This window comes from Neolamprologus multifasciatus, chromosome 18 (assembly GCF_963576455.1).
Source record: "Neolamprologus multifasciatus chromosome 18, fNeoMul1.2, whole genome shotgun sequence".
In the NCBI taxonomy this organism is placed as follows: Eukaryota; Metazoa; Chordata; class Actinopteri; order Cichliformes; family Cichlidae; genus Neolamprologus; species Neolamprologus multifasciatus.
In genome coordinates, this window is record NC_140456.1 from 15,541,229 (window position 1) to 15,569,152 (window position 27,924).

The 27,924-nt window shown below is 40.1% G+C and overlaps 1 long non-coding RNA gene across 1 annotated transcript in view; it reads left to right on the forward strand.

The window, feature by feature from the left end:
* LOC146497598 (uncharacterized) overlaps positions 1 to 27,924 on the forward strand; it is a 137,831-nt gene that overhangs the window by 10,958 nt on the left and 98,949 nt on the right. The window lies entirely within an intron of this gene.

A 27,924-nucleotide genomic window follows, 5' to 3' on the forward strand; every position in this document is an offset into this window, starting at 1 on the left:
AATTAAATATGCCATCTAGTGGAGTTTTATGACGGGTGCTTGCAGCAACCAGCATATTTTAGTCTAGAGCTAAAAAGGGAAATTTGGAGCATGATCAGTGTTGGGCCTAATGTTTGATACCCCTGTACTACATAGTTAGAAAATCAATTATAACGAATAGAAAACACACATTAACAATAATAATAATAATAATGGTTGTAACAGTGATAATAAAAAATTAAATATGACAGGAAGACATAAAAAGGGGTATCTTGTCCCATGCCTTGTAGTCTACTACATCTACACTATGTTTCCAAAAGTATTCAGTCACCCACCCAAATCATTTAATTCAGGTGTTCCAATTACTATTATGGGTGAATAAAACCAAGCACCTAGGTGTGCAGACTGCTTCTACAAACATTGTAGGAAACAGTTTGGGGATGACCCCTTCCTGTTCCAACATGACCACACACCAGTGCACAAAGCAAGGTCCATAAAGATGTGGCCAGAACTCGACTGGCCTGCACAGAGTCCTGACCTCGACCCATCAGAACACCTTTGGGATGAATTAGAGCGGACACTGCAAGCCAGGCCTTCCCATCCAACATCAGTGTCTGACCTTACAAATGTGCTTCGGAAAGAATGGTCCAAAACTCGCTTAAACACACTCGTAAAGCTTGTGGAAAGATGTCCTCGAAGAGTTGAAGCTGTTACAGCTTCGGAGTGGGCTGGCATCATATTAAACTCTATGGATAAGGAATGGGATATCAGTTAAGTTCATATGTTTGTGAAGGCAGAAGAGAAAATACCTTTGGTATTATTCACCATAGTTCTTCTCTTCTAGACGCCCTTTGCTCAGGCCTGAAGGTAGATACTATAAAAAAGTGACTAGACCCTCAAAAACAGCTCATCATTTCCTTTTATAGTTGCATGTAGTTTTTCATGTGGATAAATTAAAAATTCTTGGCAGAGACGCTTTGATTCAGTTGTGTAAAACCAACTTTCTGCCAATTAAAAGAAGCTTCTCCAGATGTCTGTAATGTGCTGTGGGTAGATGCAACTCTCTAGAGGGCAGGCCTAAGAGTGAAACACCAAGATCTTTTTTTTTTATTATTTGTACTCAATTAAATTCCTTAGAAATAAATGTTCAGAACCTGGAAATCAATTTACACTCACAGAAGTAGTGAAAATATATTCCCCTATCAACAAGGCATTTCTAAACATATTAGTTTTCTTTAGAAAGTGTAAATTATTTCTATTTGCACACAATAACAGAATTATTTCAGAACAATGAAAAATTACCAGGGTCAAAATTATTAGCCACCTAAAAAACTGACCTCTTTATGGAGCCATAGCACAAACCACTGTTGTGCAACGGTGTGCTTTAACATTGTTATGGTCAAAGCTCGTAAAATCCAGTTAAAAGTTTGCACACAATATAGAAGGATTTGAGCTTGAGAAAGCATCGTGCACAAAACAAAATAAATCAGTTTAGACCTGAGTAGAGTAGTTGATATACAAAGTTATCACAGCATTTCCTGCGTCATGAAGTAGAGTGAGAAGCATCACCGAGAAATTCAAAGAGAGCCACACAGTGCAGCACAAGCCTGTCAGAGGCAGGAAGTGAAAGATTTCGAAGACTCTGGAAAGAAAATTGAGGTATGCTAAAAACAACCTGAGGAAAGATTACTCATACTGGAAACTCGTTCTTTGGTCAGAGCTTTGGTTTGGCCACAGAGATGCACTCAGAAAAAAAGACATTGAGTGGTTGTTACTTTTACAAGAGTCTAACTTGTAATTTGAACAAAAAAAATGGTGAACGTAATTAAATCTTTTATGATCTGCATGAAATTTAACAACTTAATTTGTTCTTGTGGAGATGACATGATGCAATAGTGGTTAGTTGCCTGGACTGGAGAAATTCACAAGATGACATGAGATTTCAAACCACAGGAAATCACTGGGGTTATAAGAGACAGAAAAGCACATGCACACTTGTCTGCTATTAGTATTTATTATGGTTTAACCTGTCAAAAACAAAAATCTAAAGAAAATTCTGTATCAAGCTTTGTCGTCATAGCTTTCCTACTTTTTTTAAAGTATGGATTGACAGCTTGGTGGTGCACTTTCTGTGTGGAGTTTTCATGTTCTCTGCATGTCTGCCTGGGTTCTCTCCTGGTACTACGACTTCCTCCCACAGTCCAAAGACATGCAGTTAGTGAGGTTAGGTTAATTGGTAACTCTAAATTACCCATAAGTGTGAATGTGAGTGCAAATGGTTGTCTGTCTCTCGGTGTTAGCCTGCAATAGACTGGGAACTTGTCCAGGGTGTACCACACCTCTCACCCTATGACATCTGGGAGAGTGTCCAGTCCCCCCCCCCCGTAAGATGGATGGAGTAACCAGTGGAGTAACACTGGAACTGGGAATCTTGTCAAGCCCCCAAAAGTTGATTCTGTTCATGTGGATGTAGCGTTTTCAGTGGGAGAAACATTTTGTCACTCATCTAAGTGACTTCTTCAGTCTCAGCCGACTGCAGGTTTCCCCAATCTTATAAACAGGGAGGAACGCTGGTTTGAGCGGGGAGTCAAGGAGGCCATTTACGTGAAAAGAGAAAGACCATCTCTGAACTGAGAAGGGAGTCTAAGGGTACATCTTTTGCCATTTTACAATGCTGTGATTGCAGCCATTCCCCAACTCTCTGTGAATGTTACTCATGGCCATTGATCAGTGGGCTTTGATCAGTGGTTGTTGATCAGTGGTCATGAGAATCTGCATATTAATCATCAAGGAACTGACCTTCCAGCCCATTGCTCCTTCAGTGGTGCTAGTTTAAGTAATTATGCAAATGTATTGTTTATAAGATTGGCGTGACGAAATGTTTCTCCCACTGAAAATGCTACGTCCAGATTATCAGAATCAACTTTTAGGGATTTACTTACCTGGATGATTGAGTATGCACCAAAATCTTGTCAAGGCAGAAGGAGTCATGAAGAAACAGGGAAGTGAAGATTTTGAAAGAAAACCTCCAGCAGTTAGCAGCAAGACTGGCTTGAAAGACATTTGCTTTGTCTTTCAATGCAACAGTGACTCAAAAGATACATCATTCCTGGTGAAGAACTACCTCAAGGATCCAAAATGAATGTTATTGACTGGACATAGGTAGCACAACTTGACTGGGAAAAAAAAAACAGTATTCACAAAGAACTATTGGCAAAAACTTTGCATATCTCATCATAGTGTTCACTGTGTTCTTAAAAACTGAGGAAACTGGACAAGTCGAGGACAGAAACAAATGAACAGTTCCTGAAAATCATGTTCTTAAGAAACAGGAAACAATTTGTAAAGTCCTGACAGAGGACCGGATAAATATATCTGACCCTTCAGTTGTTTGCTGAATCCTCATCAGAAATGGTTTCAAAGGAAGGATGGCTGTCAAGAAGCCATTCTTAAGGGCAACAGGGCAAAAAGCTGTAATATGTCAGATTAAACAATAGCTGGAGTAAAAATCATTGGCAACAGGTTTTATAGAGTCATGAATTCAACACAATAATCCCAAACACACTGCCAGTGTGGTAAATGCATACCTGGATAGAAGACCATGCAGTGCAACACTATCAGTCATGGACGGGGCTCCCCACAGCCCGGAGATCAACATTACTGAGGATCATCTTGACAGGAAACAGAACAAAAGAAAGTAACCACAGTTTGGTTTATTTTTGGTAAATGCATTCAAAAGAATTTGAAAAACAGTATAATAAATTATATCTGCATCTATCTAGTTTTATAATTGTCATTCTTGGCGAATGAAAGCTTTCATTTAGGTCAGTTCAGGAGTTTAAACTATACTTGACTACCTGATGTCAAAGAAGCGATTAACATGATTTTTTTTTTACACAGTAGGTAAACATAGGTGTAACTGATAACTTTAACAAAGACTCAAGAACCTCTGAAAGGCTTGACAGTGTGACAACAAGCCATATCATCTCACTGAAGCCAAAACAACCGACTTTCGTTTAGCCATCAATCCCTTTATTTGCTCGTTTATTTGCACCTGTTCCTACACTGTGACCTCTGTGACGTCTGTTTAACAATGTGTGCAACTTGTGAGAAAATACACACTTGAAGCCAAAATGTTAAATTATCATTATGGTAATGGAAAGAAAACAAGAAAATAATACAGTCTGTCCTAAAGAAGAAAATCTGTTAAATCAACTTAGAGCAGATGTTATAAAAAAGACAAACTGGGCCTACTGGTCGTTCTGCTCTTAAAAGATTGCAAGTAGCATAACGTTTTGTTACCACTAGAGGTCTCTGTTGCACTGTGTTGCATGTTTCCGACTGAATGCTCTGCATTGCCAAGAGTTTAATTTTAATTTATACTAACTGATGTTTATGACACTTGTCGCCACGTGTATATAATGACATTAGTAATAAAATCCTGGCAGTGTTTTTTTTTTTTAATTTTAGATATATCATAGCTGGGTTAATATAATAATGGCATTGACGATTCCTTATACTTAAGGTTATGTTAATGATATTTAAAACTATACAGATTTAAAGACTGATTTAATTCAGTTCAGTTTTATTTTATTTATACAGCACTAAACCACAAGAATAGCTGCATTAAGATCCTTCATACCGTAAAGTAAAGACCCGGTAATACAGTGAAACCCAACAATCAGACAGCTTCCTGTGAGCAAGCACTTGGTGATGGTGGGAAGGAAAAACTCCCTTTTAACAGGATGAAACCTCTGGTAGAACTAGGCTCAGAGAGGGCCATGATAATATATTATAGTTACATAGATAATACTATTTTACCTTCTGACCTGGTTCCCAACATTGAAATCCATATATATGTATATATCTAAATTTAACATTAGGCTCTTTTTGTAGAACACTATACCATATAGATCTATGCAGCGACGTCTTTCTGTAGACAGTCTGGACAACAATGAAGAGTAGGAACTGCAGGTTCTTTGGCCCCCGTTAATCTGAGCAGCCCATCAGTCCCTGCAGCGCCACAGCAAAGACTCCTGCCCTTGGTGAGAAACAGTGAGCTTCCTGTGTTTGTGTGAAATTTCCTACTCATGAAGTACTTCAGCACCTCATTGTGAGGCTCTGCACACATGACTCTGCTATTACTTGCACAATGATTAAAGAAAAACATGCAAGCATGCATCATACATTTTCCTTGCCCAAAGAGGTATAAACACAATACAGTCAACTCGTCATGGATATATTACTGTGCAGTACAGCAATAATTAGGAGAAAGGAGAGGTCTGAAAGAAAAATGAGATGAAGGTGAGAGGGCAGAATGTGGAAGGAAATGGGTAAAGATCAGCCACAACAATGGGAAAATAAAGTTGAATCGTCCATAAATTTACTGTACTATTAAAATCATGGAATTTCACTGTCAGTGGGAGAAAGTCGTTGCCATGACGTGCACTTGAGTTCCTGGTAATTTACACCCGGGTTAGCCTTTTTGGTTTTTGTTTTATTTCTATGCCAGCAAAATTTTGAGCCATTGCAGGGTAAAGCAATTAAAATGCCTGTCAAGCTATTTCAGGCGTGCTAATGTCACTGCTTGCCTTAGCTGGCCTTGCTGGAACACACATTTGACATTGATACATCACACAAACACTCATTCAAACACACGCACACACACACAGAGGAATGCATGACAGAAAGAAGAAAAAAAAAGCAGAGCATTAAGTCTTTATTCAGAGATTTGAAAAAAAAAGGTTTTGATTTTTTTGACACTGAGTTACTCCCGAGAGAGAAATCTATCAACATTAACAACTGTGATCAGATTAGGTGTGTGCTGATGAAGGATTTAGATAAGAGCAAGTGTGTGAGGCCAGCACAGAGCTCTCAAACGGGGATGGCCGGTCTTAATGGGCTGGGGTCTTATCAGAGGAATCTAACGAGCTCCCTGAAGTTCACCTCTGTTTAACCACGTGCTTTTGAATGACACTTTTACGGCTCAGTGATGTGCTCTGGCACGAGGACCATTCACTTTCACCAGAGTGAGCATCATGGGAAATAAGTTTGTGACACAGAGAAGGAGGGGGGGGGGGGGGGATTAAATTAATATTCATTAAATCCCTGAGGATTCTACTAGAAACTGAAGATTATAAGAAAATAAATATTAGGAATATTGGACTTTTGGGGACTCTTTGCCAACACTTAGAACGGATACAACACCTCATATAGAAAATATGAAACCAGCTGTCAGCTTAGAAAACAAGAGTAAACCACTAGCGTGCCTCTATCTTACCAGCACACCTAACTCTCAGAAAATTGTGTTTCAACAGGAGGGTTGGGTGCCACACTATTTCTTGCAAATTCCTGCGACAGTGACTTCCTGAAATTGTTGCCACTGTGCGTTCTGATTTAGGAATGTGTGTCTGTGTGTCAAAAGCTTACAGCCTCCGCGCCTGCACAGCTGTGCCTGACACAGGCAGATATGCTTATCCTGGTTGAGTGTTAATGCTCTGTGGTCAAGAGGGCAGGGCCAGTTGTGGTTGGATAAACCAAATGAGGAGAAGGTGGGTTAAGAGAGGGGGGTGGTGGATATATTTGGCAGACGGTGTGACGAGGTAGTTGGATGTGCAGTGGTGTCCCAGGATTGATGTCTCTGTATAGAAGGCCCACCCATGTGACACAACCCTCACCCCCAACATCAAACGTGCCGTATTACGTTGATCTATGGAGATGGCTGGGCAGCACTTTCAACCGAGTCAGGCCAGGTCCATCAAAGGATTTATCTCTTCACAAGATTAAAGGAGGCCAAGGCGTCTGCCAAACAAAGACTAACTCTGAGGGTCAGCCTGGGTCCTGAACTGAGAGATTTAAACCGATACAAGCTTCATGTCGTACTAAGAACCAGGAGAACGCTTAAAATCAGACGTATCCTAGCTTATACTCATGATTGTCAGCGATGATTGATACATTAGTAGTTTCTGCATGTACAGCAACACCGTAAACACATTAGCGCATACTTTCTGCCAGACCTTAAGTCAGGCAGGGTTATTCAAAACCTCCTTTATATTTCTGACATGTTCCTGGCATCTTTCAGGATTCCTCAGTAATGAGGAAATCACTTTTTGGGAACATTAAGGTCAATTATTTTTTCCTGTTTCCCTTTTAAATGGTACACTGGACTCTATGTACGTGAAAATCGGAACCGCCTTTATACAAATTCATGTCACGTCCAGTGACTTGTTCCTGTTGCTTTGACCTTTGCACTCCTTCCTATAAGTCACTTTGTAGTGTTTTTGGGTCTAGGAATGCAGCCTGGTTTCACTATTTCACTGTTTGGCTGAGACAGTTTGGCTAATCTAACAGATTAAATGCCAAAAACAAACCTGCATATGTAGAAAGTGGTTTCCAGCATGAACATAATTACTGGATTTGTGCCTTGTTCTCATGTTAACGGTCTTCCTCACCTTACTCTTGTGCCCCAGCTGTTCTGCAGTTTGTACTGAATGCAGACATGAAAAAAACAATTTAGCTACTTCTCTCTTTTTCTTGGCAAGAATTTCCTTCTTTTGTTTTTCTTTTACACAAGCTTGCTCTTTTTAAGAGTATTAGTGTTTTTGGTCACATAGTTTGCTGTTTTTGGTCTGTCCCACAGTGAAAACACTCATTTATATTCATTTGGAATTCAAGTGGGTGAGAGACAAAGTGGACTGGTAGCGAGATACAATCAGGTACTGGATGACGTGGCTCCTTTCATATTAACGTGTAGGTTTTCAAACGAGCTGAGAGCCCGAACATGAACGAGACGGCCTTAAATCAGGATAAAACATCCTCAGGAATGTAGCTTTGCATACCTTGCAGTTGCTTTCACGTGGGAATATTTGTCTCACTTATAAAATCAGTGGCTGAGAGTGTCTGGTGATGTTAATGGAAGAGCGAGATGAAGGAGAAAGACGACTTTTATTTGAGTTCTTTTGTTCTTGTGGAGCAGCCAATCCATAATAATTATACAGTAGAGGAGAAATGTGACCCGTGCTGACTTCTTTTATGCACTATCATCATTCAGCTGATTCGACTGGCGGCTTGCAAGGCGATGTCTGGTTCACAGCTAACAGTGCTGCTATGTGCTGCGCCGCCAAGCCTCGCCCATAGTAGGAGGAGAGTGCAGGGCAGGGTGAGCACTGTGGAGGAGACTCTGTGCCTGGCACGGAGACACACACACACACACACATGCACAAACACGTGCACACACTAGATAGGTAACCTTGGGAATCACAGTCAAAGCAGAACAGAATGTACATTAAGGAGGGAATTTCTCCTCCCCTTTCTTCTTATTTCTCTTCCTGCAAAACTCTCTCCAAACTTCACAGTGAGGCCGAAAAGTTCCCCAAATTCTCTTCCTCATTTAGGCAACTTTGTTCCCTCTTGCTTTTTCAGTGGCGCAACCTGCATCGCCTCCATTTTACTGCAGCAATGTTTGCTTCTCAACATCAGGCGCGTTTAAAGGTTGAAGAGCACTACGCCATAATCGAGCCCTCGCCCTGCTGCTCCCTTCCTCCTTAACTCACTGTCAAACAGTTCAAGCGCGGGAGGTCACATGGGTAAACTTTGCCTTGTAAACACCCATCAGAGGGTTTTACCTTTGTGTTAAAGGTCCTGCTTTAACAGTTCACCCAATGAGGAGCAGATGACGGCAGTTGTGCCAGTAAGGGTTTTAGGTGTCTGTGTGTCAGCGTCAGGTGTGCTGTCATGCTGGACGTGGAGGATCTATTGCAGGTCTTTGGTAATGTAGGATTAGTATGAGGAGAACAATGCTCTGTTTTGCAGTTAAAATGTCAAACTTTATCCTTAAAGGTAACTGACCCACCGAATACAGAGAATTTAAAGCCAAGGAAGCATAAAAAAAAGCTGCGCCTATAAAAGGATAATTCTCTTTTATTAGAGGTTTGGAGGTCTTGGCTTTACAGCTTAAAGATGACATGAGAATTTCAACATGTCATTGTTTTTGAGCATAATTACATACCCCCAGTGTTTCTTATGAATATGATGCTTTGATTTGGACCCTGCTGTGGTGTCAAAACAGGCGAGGCTCCTCCCCAGCTGAAACAGACCCAGCTGTGCACTGTCAAAGGGTTAGACAGCCAGATGGTGACGTTGTTTCCACATGCAGTAACGGTCCAGTTAGACTCTTTCTTTTTTTAACATATTTTTGAGACTTTTTAGCCTTTATTGCATTAGAACAGGAAAGCTAGGTGAAATCCCAAGGGATCGAAATCTTAAAGCAGATTCAAACTTCTGCACAAGCCTTCCAACATTCACCCAGTGAGATAAACCAGCATACAGTTAGGCCATTTCTTAAAAATCCGGAAATATTAATGATATTGTAACAATTAATGGACATATTGGTATCTGTTTGATTGAAAGCAGTTTTTAAAGATGAAAAAACACATTTATGTATATACAGTATACACGTAAATTATATTCTTTCCGCATTGTCTGTTATATGGACTTTGTTAGGTACACCTGTTTAACTGCTCATCATCACAAATATCTAATCAGCCAATCACCTTAAAGCAGATGGCTGATTACATCACACCAGGTGTACCTACCAGACTCCTGACTGGTAGGTACAGGAAACTGAGGTTCATCAAAATTGGTAAAACATTGCTTGGTGGTTTAATGTGTGTGGGTCCCCTTAGTACCAGCTGAACAACATTTAAACACCACAGCCTGCCTGAGTGATGCTGATAACCATGTCCATCCCTTTATGATCACAGTGTACCCATCTTTTAATGCATGCTTGCAGTAGCGGTTTTAGATACGGGCGACACGGGCGGTTGCCCGGGGCAGCATCGTGGTGGGGGGCGGCATCACGGGCATCGGCAAAAAAAAAATAAAAAAAAAAAATGCTCGTACTCATGCTGCCCCGACGTCATGCCAGCGCATATTGGGAATGTCACAGGCACCAATCGGTTTTCTATCACCCATTTGCTGGGAGTAAGGGCGCCCTCCGTTTGCGAGGTGCGCCTGCTGCTTGCGGCACTGGGTGGAGAGGGATTCTGTGGCTGGCTGGAGCAGCATCTAATAACCAACTCGCCAAATAAAACAAAAATAAAAACAAACCAACAAACAGAAAAACATCAGACATTATGATACAGACTTATAATTTGCATCTATGTTTCTATACATTCTATACACGAAAAGTGAGCGCGAGAGCTCACTGCTGAAGTCAAAGTAAACTTTATTGTCATCTCCGCTACATAAGTTCAGTATAAAGAGAGACGAGACGACGAGGCTCCAGTTACAGCAGTGCAAGTAAACAAACAATAAAAATAAGAAGAGTAAGAAAATAAATATACACTTTAGGACTAGAGGTAAAGGGAGCAATAACAATTTAAAATTTACAGTTTGATGATTTAAAGTCTCACACACAACCCTTCAAAAGGGGGCCGGCTGCTTCCAAATAGAGCACATTTTATTCATAATGTTGTAAATCCAAGTCCATTATGTATTCATGATTTGAATCCTGGGTTGTGCAAAATCCCAGAAATAAACCCTAGACAAAATGAATCTGTGAACTAAGGTGTAGGTGTGTTCGATCATGTTGTGGTGATTCTTGGGTTGAGGGATGGGTGTTCATACTGGAGTGCAAAATTAAAACCAATGGAAGATGGACAAGAAAAGTTCAAAGCCGTCAGGTCCTCAGTTTAGAAAAAAGAGAAAAGAAGAGGAGGAGGAACGAGCAAAAGATACAGGTAAGCAGATGTGTGATTGGATAATGGCAGGTCATCCTGAAACAATCAGAGTCAGAATACTTTATTAATCCCTAAGGAAATTATGTGAGTTACAGTTGCTCCAAGAAGAAATGGTAAAAATAGCAACAGTAACAGACTAAACTCCAAACAATACATTATGTTACAGATTTTATTATTAATTAGTCATTGTTAATTGTTGATTTGTCCTGTTCTCATTGTATGACGAATTATGACAGCTGTTTGGTAGCCGTTTGCATACTATGCATACTCTCTCTCTCTTCATATGTGCGTGTGTGTAGCTTTATGTTAATGTCCTTAATATGTTTTGTCTGTATGTGTGTGTGTGTGTGTGTGTGTGTGTGTGTGTGTCTGGGGGGGCGCCAGAGGGAGTGTTCGCCCAGGGCGCCAAACAGGCTAGGACCGCCACTGCATGCTTCCATCACATAATACACCATGTCGCAAAGCTCAATTCATTTCAAACTGATTTCTTGAACATGACAATGAGTTGTCTGTACTCAAATGGCCTCCACAGTCACCAGATCTCAATCAAACAGAGCATCTTTAGGATGTGATGGAATAGGAGATTCCAATCATGGATGTGCAGCCAACAAATCTATTTGCAAAAACTTCCCCTTGCTAAAATGTTCAGGATGGATGTCCAGCCAACAATAAAGAAGGACATTGAACAGACGGTGAGGTAATGTCGGCGACATCAACACAACTTTAAGTTTGAAACTATTTTTCAACCAGGACTAGATGTCTGAAATGGACGGTCAGCCAACGGTTATTCAGCACTGAAATGTTTTCTGGGAAACTGTGCCCTTAAATTCCAACCTAGCAGTCGCTTTGCTGTCTGTCATTTAATTCATTTTTAATCGCACTCCAAAGCTGCTTCTGCTAACTCTCACTCTAAAGTGTCTCAGTTAAATTTGGGTGAAAGATGTACAGCCTTCATTGGAGTTCAACCGTATATGTTCCAGCAGAAAGGGTGCCGGCATTATGGCCATTATGGGCCAGGATACCATGGGTATTGTACGGTATTTGAGCTGGAACTTGAAAAACACAATCTGGCGACATGTCAAAGTTAAAGTAGCTTTTTTAAATCATGTAGGACCTTTAAGTTGTGATTCTGAATGATAACAACAACACTGTGGACCTTTTTTCTTTAACGGGGGCCACTGTGAACTTTCTTTATATTGGTCCGGTGATGTTACAGAATTGTCCAACTAGTATAGAAAACAGTGTTTGAACCAAAGAGTCGAGAGTAATCAAGCTTACTTCAAAGATAAATCACAGGTGAATAACCTGTAGTACAGTTTTCCTGTACGTAACTACAGGTACTGCTGTTTTCACTTTCAGTTTTGCCACCAGTAAATACGTTTTGATAATCTGTTCTCCTATAAGTGTTGTTAAAAACATGTGAGTGTGTGACTGTGATTGTTTTAATTCTCAGCTCCATTGCACCGTTGTTGCCAAGCACAATATTATCATACCCAAAAGAAACGAAGGCCAAAATTACAAAAATAAGTCTCAGAGCAAAATAAAAAATATAAACGATTGGGGGGTTTTGTTGGTGGCTAAGTGGTATTTTGTATAATTTACATGCAGCGTCTGCAGGTCAGTTTTGTTTGGGGATGTTAATCGCGTGTCACTTTGTCCCAGTAAATCAGAACTGCCGACTTTCTTTGTCCTGCTATCCCCTTTTCTGTTGATGAGAAAGGGTTGAGGGAGAGAAGAGAAAACACAAGCAGCAGATTTCAGGCATTCTACAATGCATTAGGTCATGAGAATTGGAACTCGCACTGTTTAAATGATGAAATGGCTCACCAAAGGGACCTCAATTGAGGTCTACACGATTTGGTCACCAAGAGGTCATTTCCATTCGAGAGAAGAGAAGGAATGATAAATACGCTTGGCTCCACACAATTATTAAATTTCTGTGTTTTCCCCCCCTCTCTCTCATCAACAGTAAATGAAGTTGTTCTCGAGGGCTGTTTAGATTCAAACATGAGCTTGGTCTTCGTGTGGGAATTCAAAAGTGACAGACGCACAGAGAGCGACGAGGGCCAGAAAACAGAGAGGTCGTAGCCAGACATCAGAGCTATTTTTGTTTGTAGAAATTCAGAAGTGGTCCTGTTACCCTTGAGGCGGCTCGTGTTTTCCATATAGCTCAGTGACTTGGCAGGCCTCTGGAAGGGGCAGTTTCACATTGAGCCCCCCTCTCGTTCCCTGCTTTATCCTTCCCTCCTCCTACCCATCACCCCCACCCCCTCCCACCCCTCTTCTTTCCTTCTTATAACCAACCATGCTGCTCTCACCCCCTAGCAGGAAAACGCTCGTGGCCTGCAATGGAGACAGCCTGACTGCGCAGGCAGCCCGGCAGATGCACTGGAGATAAGTTTGTGTGCGTAAGCTAGGCCGCGACCCTCGGCGGCAGGACATTGACCAGATCCTGTCAGAGAGGGCAAGAGCCGGCCCAGCACCTCCTCTGTTCATATGTTTCCATGCTGCCCCCCACCCCTCCACCCCTATCCTACTGTCTCCACGCCTGATTTCCCCAGGCAGCCCAGGATGGGGCAGAGGGAAGGACAGGCCCCCCTGGAGCCACAACTTTCCCCTGGGATCCAAGGCTGCAGCCTTGGTCTCCCCAACACCCATACCCAAGCACAGTACAAGTGTCACCAACTCAATTAAACACAGTCAAAACTCCACCAGACACACAATAGATCCCCAAGACAACTTCCCCTGTCCCAGAGAAAGATAATGGATGGTGTTGTGTGGCAGGCTTTGTGACAGAGACGTCGAACCACTTATGAAAACACCATCTTTCATGCTACATCAGCACTTTTTGGTTTCTTTTGTCCCTGGAATGGTTTTGGAGGAAGCACCTAGGCTGGCTGGAAATGTGAATGATTTGTCATGTGAAAGCATAGCTGGTGGCACCAAGTGGTGACTGTGAGAGAAAGTTGCTTACGTTTTTGTATAGCCAGGGTTTTTTCTCCCCCCAACAGTTCTAATGTAGTCTATAACAGGATTTCTTCCTGTCTGCAGACACTGACTCAGGGAGTCAGTGATAACTGAAAGTAAAGTTAGGACAAACTGCACCATTAGATCACAGGTTATAGAAAGAAAGTTTGGCCATATAAGTGTTCCTACAAGGATGGTTGTTTCTATGTCGTATACAGTGTTCTGTCTGATTTTCCACATCCCAGAATGCCAACTGGTACCAATGACTTCCTGGCTCCATCTAAGTGCCTGCTTCTCAAGGACCATGTGTGAGATGAAAGAACTGGCACAACTTGAAATGCTATGCGGAAGTATTGACAATTTGGATGCTTTGAAGTACAGATAATTGAGCTTTCACTAGTTTTTATCTCCTCCTGCTGTGACTATATTTAAACCAGTGTGCGCTGGCCAATGTCATTTAGATCTTGCCAGCAAATGAGTGTCCAGATCTCTCTAAACAGAAATCATGCATACTGCACTATTACAGCAGTTTGCATGTTAAGGGAAGTTCAAACAGTAGTTGACAGTCATACCTCAGCATTTCACAAACAGGGACGACAATTTTAATCTACACTTAGTGTCCACTTCATTAGGTATACTTGTTCAACTGATCCTTATTGCAAATATCTAATGAGCCTTTCACACGGCAGCAATGCATTTAGGTATTTGTCAAGATGATCTGCTGAAGTTCAAACTGAGCATCAGAATGGGGAAGAAAGATGATTCAAGTGACTTTGATTGTTGAATATTTGTTAGTGCCAGACGGGTGTATCAATCATGTGTTGTTTCTGTTTTCCCAGTAAATGTAGACATAGAACTTTTTGTCTTTCCATTATTGGCATTAGTATAAAGGAAGGTTTTACCATGCAGACCTCAGTTACAGCAACTGAAATCAAAGATTTGCTAAACTAAAACTAATGCAAAACATTGCAACCAAAAATAGTCCTGGTAAAATTAACAATAAAGCTCATAAACATAATATAATGGAAAACAATCTAAAGAGACAATAAATTGTGTACCCCCCCCCCCCAAAACAAACAAACAAACAAACAAAAAACAAACAAAAAAACAAAAAAACTAAACCCATCATGACACAATATATAACAGTTTAGCCAGTCTAGGTTTGTAAAGTAAAATAACCAAATTTACCACCTGACGGTCAGGGACACAAAAGAGGATCTTTTTGATGTCTTATTGATGTCAAAGGGCTGAGGAGAATGTGCAGACTGACAGGAAGGCAATCAAGGTATGTAGACAAACATCTCTCAACACACAACACGTTGAACCTTGAAGAGGATGGGCTACAGCAGCAGAAGACCACACTGGGTGCAACTCCTGTTAGCTAACAATAGGAAACAGTGAGTTTACTGTATTCAAATGGCTACCATATTCATGCAAATGCGCTTCTGGAAGAATGGTCAAAAATTCCCATAAACACAGTCCTAAACCTCGTAGAAAACCTTGCCAGAAGAGTTGAAGCTATTATAGCTGCAAAGAATGGACTGACAGCATGTTCTCTATTGCAGTTCAACTAAGGATTGTTGTGAGTCAAATCACAGTATGCTGAAAGGAAAATACTTCTACACTTCCTTCTTTTCTGAATCATAAACCACCACTAGAATTCATCTCTTCACTAGACAAGCAACTCCTCCACACAAAGCAATATGAAGCTAAACCCAGCGCCTCATAGCTGGGAGGTTAAACCTAGTTTGTCATCAGGGAGGGATGAAGACATTGTGCAAAGAGCAACCAGGTCTCTTAACAGGCAGAGTCAGACTCCTACTGACACCTTTTCTTGGAAATCTCATCAGCAAATTTCCTTTAAAACCAGATGCTTCATAACTTTTAATATGAGTCCTCTTCTTGCTCCGTAGTTTTTCTGGGAAAATTATTGAATAACAATTCACTGGTCTCTACCTAACACCTGCAAATGCAAAACAAAATTACATAAGTTCGTGACTGAATAAATGTATTTTAAGGGAAAGCTTGACATATTTCGTTCTAAGTGTTGACTGTTACTTGTATGTATAAATATTTCTAATATAAATCTGGAGTCAAAAAAATGTGAAAAAGGAAGCGTTATATGGCTTTTCCAACAGGTGCACATCAGTAGGACAGAAAGACTTCTGAGTAAATCTGAAGTCATTAAAAAGATATGTTAGCTTAGTATAAAATGCATGTAAGCTAAAACAAATTGTTACTCCCCAAAGTTAACAACATCTATGTACAGCACCTCAAAGTTTTCCATTTAATATTTACAGTATTGTTACATCTTTGCTAACAACAGATTATATGCTAGCTATACGCCAGTCCAACGATAGCTTAGCCTTAGTTACGCTTCAATAGACTTATAGGCCTGTGTATCCGGGTCCTTATTCACCTGACCCTACATTGCCACATGTCCAAAATGCGAACACAGTAATGTCAGATAGTTACACGTGGTGACTGAAAAACCTTAATACATATGTAAGAAAATTAGGCAGCCCCTCTGAGGCTGAAAATTGCAACCAACATGGTGGCTCTGAAAATAGTTCTCTTGGTCACTAGAGGCCAGTTCCACAATTATCTCAATCCCCATCCGGTCGCATGTTAAAATACCCAGTCTAAACCACGAAAATAACATTTCTATAGTTTTGGTTTTTAACATTGGGTGTGAATTGGACGTTTGACTATGTTTTGGAGTATTTTAATGAAATTATCTGGGAAATACTACAGGCTATCAAAGAACTTGGTGTTTCAGTTTTGGTGAGTGGAATTTAAATATTTGTATGTTACTTGCCAAAAATTAGCAACTTTTTGCTTCTATGGATGCAACCAGGCTTGCTAGTGTTAGCTGATAACTTAGCACTAACCCTCTCATTTAAATATATAAATGTGAACATCTGGCTTTTAAAAAGTCATGGCTAATACTCTAGTTTTAAGTATTTCAAATGTGGAAACAAATGGCGTGAGCATTGTTAAACCTATGGTAAAATGAACTCTTGGCACTGGCAGGTGGAGCACTGAAATTAGTTCATCTCTTTCTCAATCACTTCACTGTATGTGAGTCACACAAGGTGTAAAAGGCAGCAAGCTAGGATTGGTCCTGGTTTAAAATGTAGTCACTCACATATGACCCTATTGTAATCTGTCACTATGACTGTGTCAAGTAAAATAAAATGGTCTGCTCCCAGAATACTTAAAACATCCAAGGTCAACAAAGGTGAGTCACTAACTCTTGTGAGGGAGAGAATTACACTTAAAAAGTCTGCAGCCAGCAGATGTGTTCTGATTATGTTTTGAATGGTCGCTCTGTGGATCTAAAACTCTTATATTTACAGCAACATTTAACCTGATTGTGTAAAAAGATAATTTTAAAGTACATCAGTGTGATTAAAAGCTATTTTTGCCAGCGTCAAAACAAATGCCAGCATCATACTCACTTTCTCATGTATTCATGCAGGCAAATGAGGCTGATTTAGATATTGACAGCAACATGTGGAGGTAACAGAGTCAGTGAAGTTGCTTATCTATTGTTGTGGCTGAAAATAATAACTTTACAACAGAAGTAATGCAAGCAGTCACACTCCCTTCTATCTTCCCATGAATTTCCTGTTTCATTGCTCATTATTTGAGAGGCTGTGATCCAGAGTAAATATTGCCCTAACATGATTCACTCTCCAACGCTTAAATGGCGATTTTCTTAGTCATCAGTATGCTTCTGTCCCTGGACGCAGTAGCGTGGTGTGTTTTTATGTCATAGTGGGAGTGTATTAAATGTATTATCTCGTGTCAGGGTCAAAACTAAACTGTATTATATTTTATATCAGCGTTGGTTGCATGGCCATTAGATTCAGTCTATAGGTGCAGAGAGTCCTGCTGGAGCTCAGTCGTGGAAAGTAACTAAGTACTGAAGTACTTCGCAGCTTACATGTTTAGTTGTTTTGTTTTGTTTTTTTCTAAGACTAAAGCTACACTAATTGTGGCAGGTAGAGCTAACAAAGAAAAGATTCCTGTGTCCTGCATGCCGAAGGTTGTAGATGTGTGTGAATGTTTGATTAGGTACAGAGGAAACGTGCTTTTATGAATGCCTGTGTGAACGAGGCTTTGAGTGAAAAGGTTATATAAAAGTACCAGCCTATTTTCCAAAATGGGAAATAAGTGCACTTATCTATTAAAAAATGTGCAAACAAATAGAAATACAGTAACTTACGGAGTTAGTACCATTCTTACAAGCTTGAAAGTCAATGTTTGGTATGACCACCTTTATTCTTCAACACAGCCTGAACTCCCAGGCAAATCTTTCGGTAATTTCTCTGAGTAGTCTTCAGGAGTAGTTTTCCAGGTTGCTTGCAGGACATTCAAAGCTCTTTTTTGGATGGTGACTGCCTTTTGTTCTGTTCTCTATCAAGATGATCCCACACTGCTTTAGTAATGTTCCGGTCCTGGCACTGGGGAGGCCAATCCACGACTGATGGTGCTCCATTGTGTGTTTTTCTATCTAGGTATGCTTTTACTGCATTGGCGATGTGTTTGAGATCATTGCCATACTGAAAAACAGGACTGTTGCCAATTATATGCTTTCCATGTGGCATTGCATGGTGGATCAAAATCTGACTGCACATTTCTGCTTTCATAATTCCATCAATTTTGACAAGATCTCCAACACCACTGGCTGCAATGCAGCCCCAAACCATGACAGAGCCTCCACTGTTGCAACTCTCTCCTGAGTTTCTTACATACTGACAATGATTTCAACCAGAAATTTCAAAACTCTCTTAGGCAGCTTTCTTGTAATTTATTTTAGTAGTCTTCAGGAATAGTTCTCCAGACTTCTTGAAGAACATTAAAAGATCTTCTTTGGATGTTGACTGCCTTTTGTTCTGTTCTCTATCAAGATGATCCCACACTGCTTCAAGAAACAGGTTGCCAATCACAGGGCTACCACAGAGAGACACCTACGGCCCATTTAGAATGACCAGTTAACCTAACCCCACTAACTGCATGCCTTAGTACTGTGGGAAGACAGCAGAGTACCCAGAGAAACCCCTCACAGACATGGTGAGAAAATGCAGACACAGAAAACACTCATCAAGACTGTAATACTGAGAAAACCCAACAATCAACCCCCTCTGCACAACCAATTGGTGACAGTGGGAAGGAAAAACTTCCTTTTAACAGGAAGAAACTTCTGGGAGGGGCAGCCATCTACCGCAACCAGTTGCGGGTGATGGCGGTTATTTTTCTTCTTCACCATTCAGTCTTGTCTACATAAGAACTGTAGTTAAGTAAACATAAAGATTTAGTTGAAACTAGCTCATCCTCAGCCGGCATCAGCATTTCAGTTCTGCTTGCCTTAGTAAGATTAATATCACTGAAGTTACAAATTGAGAAAAGCTCTGATTAACCGTGTTTGTTTAGTGTTAGGTAATGCGCTCTCACTGTCTACTAAGAGCGTGTCGCAGATAACTTCTTCCTGTTTGTTTTCTGTGCCATGAAAATTAATACAAAATGCTTTTTATGAGAATTGGTTAAGCCATAAGTCACATTAGTATGTGTATCACCATGGTCCTCAGGGAGGCTCTTGTTGCAGTTAACATGACATTTCTTTGTACTGTGCTCGGCAATCACGGGAATATGTTTTTTGGTCTTAAGACTTTGTCTTTCAGCACGGGCAAGGTTTTCCAAAAGATTTAATGAATATTACAAAAACGTTGGGTTACTTCCCAGATTAGAAGATCAATGATGTTCAAATTGTTTTTTCCCTTGGCTCTTCTGAGAATGACAGAAACATTAGCATGACAGATGTGGCATATTTGCTGCAGTTATGGATGAACTTTGTTCAGTTTCTACTGAAAAACATCTTTATTTAATTTTAGGCTACCAAACATGTTTGGTAATGGTAAAGCATATGCTTTGAAATACATTTGTTGTTAATAATTAGGAGAATGTCAAGTGATTAGGCCAAGGTTATTCCTTATTTAAATATTTTACTGAGTTTTCTTTCTTAAATTAAGCCTAATTTAACACCAATAATCTGCACATGTTCATATGTCATAATAACAAGCATAAAGAAAGTAGGAACGGTCTATTTTGCCACTCTTCTACACCCAGCTTTACAACTTACAGCTTAAAAGTAAAAACATGGTGAGAACAAACTGCATGCTCACAGTCCTTGAAACCTTTTACTCAAAACTAAATAGTAGAAAGAAAATTGACTGACACCAACATCCGCTGACTAAACCTGAAGTGGGTTCTCTGCTGTTTACCTCAAACAGTGACTGCCTTTTAATCTCTAATCCTACTCTGAGCCATAAAACAACACAAGCCAGAGGATCCATTGTATGGAATTCCACGTTGCTCTCTCAAGGTGTGTGATTAACCCCTACTGTACATAAGAGTAAATACACCATCAAAGGCCAGCCACAGAGGGAGTCTGCAGGTGACGGGTCAGCCAGAGGTGAGGGGTCAGTTGCAGGTTGACAGAACAGCCTAAGATTTTACTATTGAACCTTCACTCTTGCTCCTCCGCTGAAATGAAACTGCTGCCTTTAAAACCAAATCGTCCCAATGTGCCTGATGGAAAACGAACCAACAAACACTGCCGCTGGTCATTATGTGATAAAGCGGACAAGACACATTCATCAAAGAACTAGCTGAGTAAGCTGTGTGTCTGGGGTAGGCACAGATTTTAAGACGCTGTTCTTGTAATTGGCTATTTTGCAATAGCTGTCTTCTCCACAGTTTAATATACACACATAAAGTCTGTAAAACATATCCAATACTAATATAAATTGCCTGTGAAGGTGGAAATACAAAACAGACCCATGTTTAATGACATGAAATGTTTTTGTTAACATTATTTTCCTGCATGGTTCACACAGCTTAATAAATGATTTGTTTTCTTAGTCTTTGGTTTGCTGTAATGTGTTGTCGGTCTGTCTGTTGTTACATTAGCTTTCAATTTTGTTCCTTATGCATACCGTATACTCTGAAAGTCCAGTTTGCAAGACCTGGATTATAAAGGATCATTCTAGTTGAGTGCACTTTGGGTCTTTGAATGTTTATTGCTCTGCAACTGAACTGAAGAAGCTTCTCGGATGAGAGGTGAAACATCTTCAAGCAACTTAAAGAAGTCCAGATGCTTTTCTTTCCAAGCTCCTTAGACTACGATGACGTGGATAGCTGAGAACCTTTACAGACATATTCCTCTGCAACCTCATGCAGCTGTGCAAAAAAGGCAGAAATGCAGAAAAAAGAGGAGGCACTTGAAGTTGTTCATAGTTCAAGGACTACACTTTCATCCGCAGTCACACAGGACCACAGGAGCTCGCTAGCAGTTGAAATTGGTTTCAAAGAAAACTGTCACGTGATTGTTTTGGTTGCTAGCAGATTGCTGCAGTCTGCTGTGTCTGTAAACACTCGTCAAGTGGTGGTGAATCTGTAACAATTGCAATGAAAAATAATTGAGACAGTTCCTCATCAAAGTAAAAGTAGCACGTCTTGGTTGTGTTACTTTTAAGGCAAATGATCTCTCTTTCTATCTTGCATTACACTTTTTAAAATTTCACTACTTCTCAGTTTCAGAGTGTTTGCAGGTAATGCAGCATCTCCGATGCAAACTACGGGCAACTGCAGCAAGGTTCTAGGAGCCAGAACAACAACAACAGACAACAATCTCAAGCAACCAGTCAGCAAGTGTAGCAACTCTGCTTAATTGAAGGATTTAGTCAATCTCCTCTTCAGCTTGTGGGAGAAAAAAATCATCGAACAGCTGAATCAAGAACTCCAAAGTATTCACAAGTGGGGGGTTCCCATCAGGTCAGGAGAGTGAGGAGAACATTCAGCACAAATGACCTTCACCGAGGTGCATACCATCATGGACACACTAAAAATTCTCTCCAACACAATGATCTCATTATCACCTCTACACATCCAGTTTAGCTCACTTTAACTTTATCCAATCCCTTACAATGAAACTGAAGTTCAAGTTGAAGTGTTGGAGAGCTGCTCAAAGCTGAACAACCAAAATGTTTCCTTTTTTAAAATCAGTGGACTAATTCAGGTTGATAACGTTTAGTTGAACTAGCATACTGAATATCATGTCATACCATAATGTAATGTAAAACTAGTACTTTTAAGCATACATCACAACTACAGATCAAAGCTCCTGGTCCAAATTTGAGCCACCATTGTGTGAACGGATCTCATGCAATATCTCACTTTGAGATATTATTTCCACTGTGTTTGTTCTTTATGCTTTATAAAAATGTATTTCTGTCCTGCAGATACAGGTGCAAGCCCTTTTAGATACTGAGGTGATAGCCGTACTTGGCAGGTGGCTGAAACTGAGTGGGGTCCCGATGCTGTTGCTCTCCATAAACAACAAGAGAGTGAGCACAAAGACACGCAAACAGTCTCACACCTCTTCCCACCAACAGAGAGGTTGCCACAGGACCACACAAACTGTATTTACACCTTGCAGTTCTCTGCATAAACACTGCTGCTATTAATTAAGTGCCCGCTGTTTGTATATTGCTATGTGTTGCTCTTGTTGGCCTTGGAGAACAAAGTCCTTTCAGAGCCCTCCTCCTCTCCTCGATGCACTAATTGAGTGATTCATAACAGGGCTCAGACACGACGCCCCTGCGACTCTGACTGGGATATTATCGGAGTGGCTGTCAGACAAGGGTCCAGAGAAGCTTGAGAGGAATGCGGTCTACAATAGTGGGCCAGCAACAGCCTCTCCTCTGCTTCTGCAGACCCTCAGTTCTCCCTCCTTATTCCCCCAAACCACCTCAGGCCAATCAGTCAACAGGACCCCAGGGGCCATTTTCAAAAACAATCACTCTCTCTAAGTAGTCAAGAGGTGCCAGGGCTAATTATAAACAAACTATTGATGTTCTAGCTAAGGATTGTGCTGCACCGTGCCAGCGTGGTAAATGTTTGTGTGTGTGTGCGTGTGTGTGTGTGTGTGTGTGTGTGTGCGTGCGTGCGTGCGTGTGTGCGTGTGTTTAAGGGTCACTGGAAGGTCCTGCTTGACAGAGCATTCAATTGGCCATTTAACAGACCTCACCCGAAGAGAAAACTCAGTGAACATCTACAGACTCCTAATGACAAGTGCTTGGATTTCCCTAGAATAAATAGAAAGTATCTGTAAATAGGAGGGAAAATCCCATTATTAATTATTTTTGTTAATGTTCCATCATTTTAAAAAGAAATTTAGCATTTAAATAATAATTAGTGACTAGTACCACAGACCTTTTTATTGTTCAAGTGCAGTTCCTAGAAATCTCAGTATTCTAAGTACTAACACATTAACACAAAAATTATGAAAGTTAAAAAATGTAACTGACTTTAAAAAGCAACTAAGGAAATAATGTATCAACATTTAAATTAAGTTTACGAGTTTTTACGTAGCTAACACTGCAATACTAAATTGAAGGATTCTAACATGTTAACTTCCTACTCAATAAAGCCATGCAAAAATCTGAGGCCACCCTAATTTCTTTATATGTTGCCTCCAAGTAGGCACTATTTTTTAAGTGTTTTTGAGCAATAATTCTCCAGACTTTTTGAAGGTCTTTCAAAGGTTTTCTTTAAGCATCGTCTGCTTTTTCACTCATTCTCAGTCCAGTTGTTAAACCTGACCCTTTTCAGAGGAATGTCTTTAATTTGTTTGTTAAACCACTTAACACTGACCTGATGAATTAGCAGTGTGTGTAAACATAACAGACACCTTGGCAAGGAACTTGTTTTAAATTCTATCTTTAGGCACATTTTTACTACCAACCACTCACAAAAACATAACTTGTTTTAATTTCTTCAGCTGAATATATGAAAAATGCCAAACATGACACAGACGGACATAAAATAGTATTTTTTTGTGCCACCACGGTGATTCCCAAAGACCTATTAGCTGAAAACATGGCATATCTTTGGTGTGTTCTAAAAAATTTTTAGGAAAGTGGATAAGAAGAAGTAACAGGTCTTAAAAAGAGTTTTTGATGTTCTTTAAGAAGTCTGGAGACATATTCCTAAAAACTGCTTAAAGAAATTACTAAAAGTTTGCCTGGGAGAATTCAGGCTGTGATGAAGAGGAAACCTGCATTTCAAGTAAATATTGAAAATATTAAATATTGACTTTCAAGCTAATAAGAATTGTACTTCCATTTATTTATTCAATTTAGGGGAGTTTTTCCTTTCCACTGTCGCCAAGTGCTTGCTCAAAGCAGGTTGTTTGATTGTTGGGGTTTCTCTCTATTATTGTAGGATCTTTATCTTACAATATAAAGCACCTCGAGACACCTGTTGTTGTCATTTGGCGCTATATAAATAAAACTGAATTGGGTTGAATTCATGTTTGCACATTTCAGTAAATCGATGTACCTACTTCCTACTTCCTACTTCATGAACATTTAACATCAGTATGATATAACATCAGCTATAGCAGACCTGTACAATTATATTTGACTGTGACTGTGAATAACAGAAACAAGCTTTTGTCTACTTCTGATAATTCACCAGAGAAAACTTAAAAAACTTCTACTGTAACCGCTGTAAACCCTCAAGAGTCGTATCACCATGTGGGATAAGTGGCAGGTCAGAATAAGTTATAGCAACTACAGGTCTTGTGTTTACCTTTATTTTATTCTCGTCTTCTTGGCGTGATACCTGCGGATATAACCAACATAACCAATCTCAGAAATGTAGAGCCAAGAAGATACAAAAATGGCCGCTAAAACCCAAGGAATCGAGCTCTTGTTCAACCAAAACAACTCCCAATCTGCAGCCAGGGAATCTGGTTTCAAGTGTGTTGTGGATGTAGGCAATCCACTTTAAATTAATGTATTTAGGTCTAAATCATGTGATAAGAGTGTGAGCTGCTGGTCTGCGCTGTGTGATAGAGACAGAGAGCAGAGTGACAGACACTCTGCAGAGCCAAAGAGTTCCATCCTCCTCCGGTTAAAACAACAGCCTCTTTTGAGGAGCTATCGCTATGACACATAGTCTGATCCAAAAGGGCTATATTTATTTTGGTATGGGCTACATTTCTTTCCTTTAAGTAATGAATTAAGAAAACACAGGACCTGGCGCTGGGATGTCGAGATGTGTGGGAGAGAACTGCTAGCGCTGTCTCGCTACAAATGGGTAAAGAATGGAGCTGGGGAGTGTTGGGGTTGTGAGGTATCCAAGGATAGAAGCATTCCCCTCATCCTTTCATCCTCTCATCCTTTCATTTCTTGACCTTACAGCCTTTCTTTCTGTTGAAGTCATGTTTTCAGTCATGTGTCCCAGAGAGAAAGCCAAACTTGGGAGAACTCGATGATGTGGGAGCTCGAGACTAGAGGAGTTCCAAGGGAGTCGGGGGCATCTTGAGAACAGTCTAAAAACACTTAATGTTTGAGAGAAGACAGCAACTATGTGTTTCTACATTATACCAATATATGCATCTCCATCAGCTTTCCTGTGTGTACTTCTGAGGTTTTATTATGTTGGTTAATGTTGGCAACAGGTCAGCTGAAGAGATTCGGGAACAGCTCCTTTTCCCTGCACTCCCTCTAAGAGAACACCTTCTGCAGAGAGGTTAAATAAATGTTAGTGGTGTGATAACCACCCTGTTTACTGAGGGGCCTCTAGCAGGACGGCTAGTAGGCCTGCTTGGGTTTCCTCTCTGATGATGTCATACCACCAGCTCACTGATTTAGCCAAAGCGTTTGTCTCATCTGCTCTTATACAGTCATGTAAAAAAACATTTTCACAGGACTCTATGCAGTCTTGTCAAAAACTAAGTACAGCCTTACTGCTTCCATATGAATTAAGAGTTTAAGTAGCAGCCAGAGACTGCTAATCAAATGATTAATTGATCATCACATTATAAGTGTGAGCAGCTCTATAAAAGTATAAGCTTTGCAAAATGCGCAGGTCTGGAATATTCAGGTATGTGTTAACACAATACTTCATTCTTCCCAGGAAGGGATTTCACAGCAAATTCATCCCAAGGTCAGACAAACAACCCAAGAGCTGCAACTCAGGTTCTGCAGGCCCCAGTTAGAAGGTTGAATGTTAAGCCAAACCAGCTTATAACGTTCTTTAAAACAGCAAGTGATGTGATTAAAATTAAGAACTGAATAAAAGTACGAAAAGAAAAATAATAATAATGTATGAGACTGATGACATCATATAGAAAACAATACTAAGTTATTGAAACATGGGGTGTATTTAGGTTTTCACAACTTTCTGTTCCACATGACTATGAATGTAAATACATGTATACTAATAACAATGAAATTTAAAATGATTCACTTGTGTTTTTACTTGAATAGTATGGCATCAGCTTTAATGCAAGCATATCCGTGCAACCAAATATTAGTCACATGTGAAGGAATCATGGCAGAAATGAAGCTCACAAAAGTTCAGATTTTTCCGGTTTTTAGAATTTTCTGGAAAACTATAGTTAAATTATTTTGTAGTTTTTATAAAATCTACAAAATAATTTTGTTCTTTCATCCACCACATTTAATCCATTGACAACTGTTGTCACAGTGTTCTGCTGGGTGACACACATCACCCGGCAGGATTTATCACACACAAATTGCACACCACCAAGGGATTAATTCCCCCAAAAGACCTACAACAGAATAAGATGGCCTGTAGATGTAATAAAAACATAGTTAAGTTAGAAAAAATATATTTTTGTATAAAGACTGGTAGGATGGTATGAATCACAGGCCTTTTTTCCCATCCTAGCTGTTAATTGAGATAATGAGAAGAACTTTCTCCAGAAATGTTTATTGGACTCTTCCTACTTGCCCCCCACTCACACTGTTCTCACAACAGCTCATTAGCGGATATCCAGCAAGTATGCTGGCCACGTCGTTATACAGAATATCCTGTGACTGCTTCTTTTTGAAATAGTTCTTGTATAGTTTGGAGCTGTGCTTTGTGTCATTGCCCTGCTGCAGGAGGAAATCAGCTTCAGTTAAACATACATATGGAGTATGGCATAGTGTTGCCAAATAGAGCAATAGCCTCCTTTTATCAAGTTCCCTTTAATTTTGTACAAAATTCCCAATTCATCACCTCCAAAGCACAGCACAGCATCAAATGTCCTCCTCCAAAACATCTCACATTTTCTTTATTACCGGAACAACTAAAATTTTGAACTAAGCATACAGGAGCAACTTTCAGAGAATACACTCAGACTAGTGTTTTGGAGATGCGAAACTATTACCAGTTGACAGCTTGTAATGCATCTCAAGCTAGAGACTCTGATGTTCTTGAACTGCTATCCAGTGGTGCACCCTGGCCTGCCGTTTCTCTCTCTACTCTGGTTAAAGCCTGGTTGTATTTTCTGTTGAGGGAGTAGTATATACCAGTGTCTTTTTATTAGCAGTGTCTTGTGTAGAACAATTAATTACTTAATTTTGTCATGTATCACTTCTTTAATCATCGCAACAGTATGTAACTATGGCGACATGATTGTATGTTTTTCTCTTTTAATATGATGCATTTATGTTAACCTTCTGAGGTCTAAATTCTCACTGGTGACAGCTCCTAGCTCCAAACCCTAACTCGATGTTTTAGAGACAAGAAAAAAAACTTTATTGGAATTAAAATAATAATAATTTTGATGTGTGTCAGTTATTGTGCCAGATTACTTTTTGTCCTTTAACTGCCAATACTTGGGACAGCAAATTTAACAAGTTTAAGATTAGGGTCATCGTTGATCATGACTTAGACCTCAGAGGGTTAAGAACACAATGAACCACTGGGAGACAGGAAGGGCTGTGTATGTAGAGTACTATGCAAAAGTCTTGAGCCACCCCTCATGCTTTATGTTTTGATGGGAAATCGGTGCAGCGATTTATTGAAACATGCAAACACAGGTGGAAATGCAGTATGTAAGGCAAAAAAAGAGTTTGTACAAGTCTGACGAGCTTAAAAGTCAACATCAATATTGTCAATAAAAGTCAAAAGTCAGTATTTGGTATGACCACCTCTAGTGTTCAACACAGCCTGCAAGCCCTCTTGTGATTTCTTTAAGTAGTCTTCAGGACTTCTCCAGGTTTCTTGAAGGACATTCTGCCTTTTGTTCTTTTCTCACACTGCTTGTATGTTTAGGTCCAGGCTGGTGAACCACTGTGTGCCTTTCTATGCAGGTATGCTGTTACTGCATTATCAGTGTGTTTGGGATCATTCTCGTGGTAAAAAAAAATGA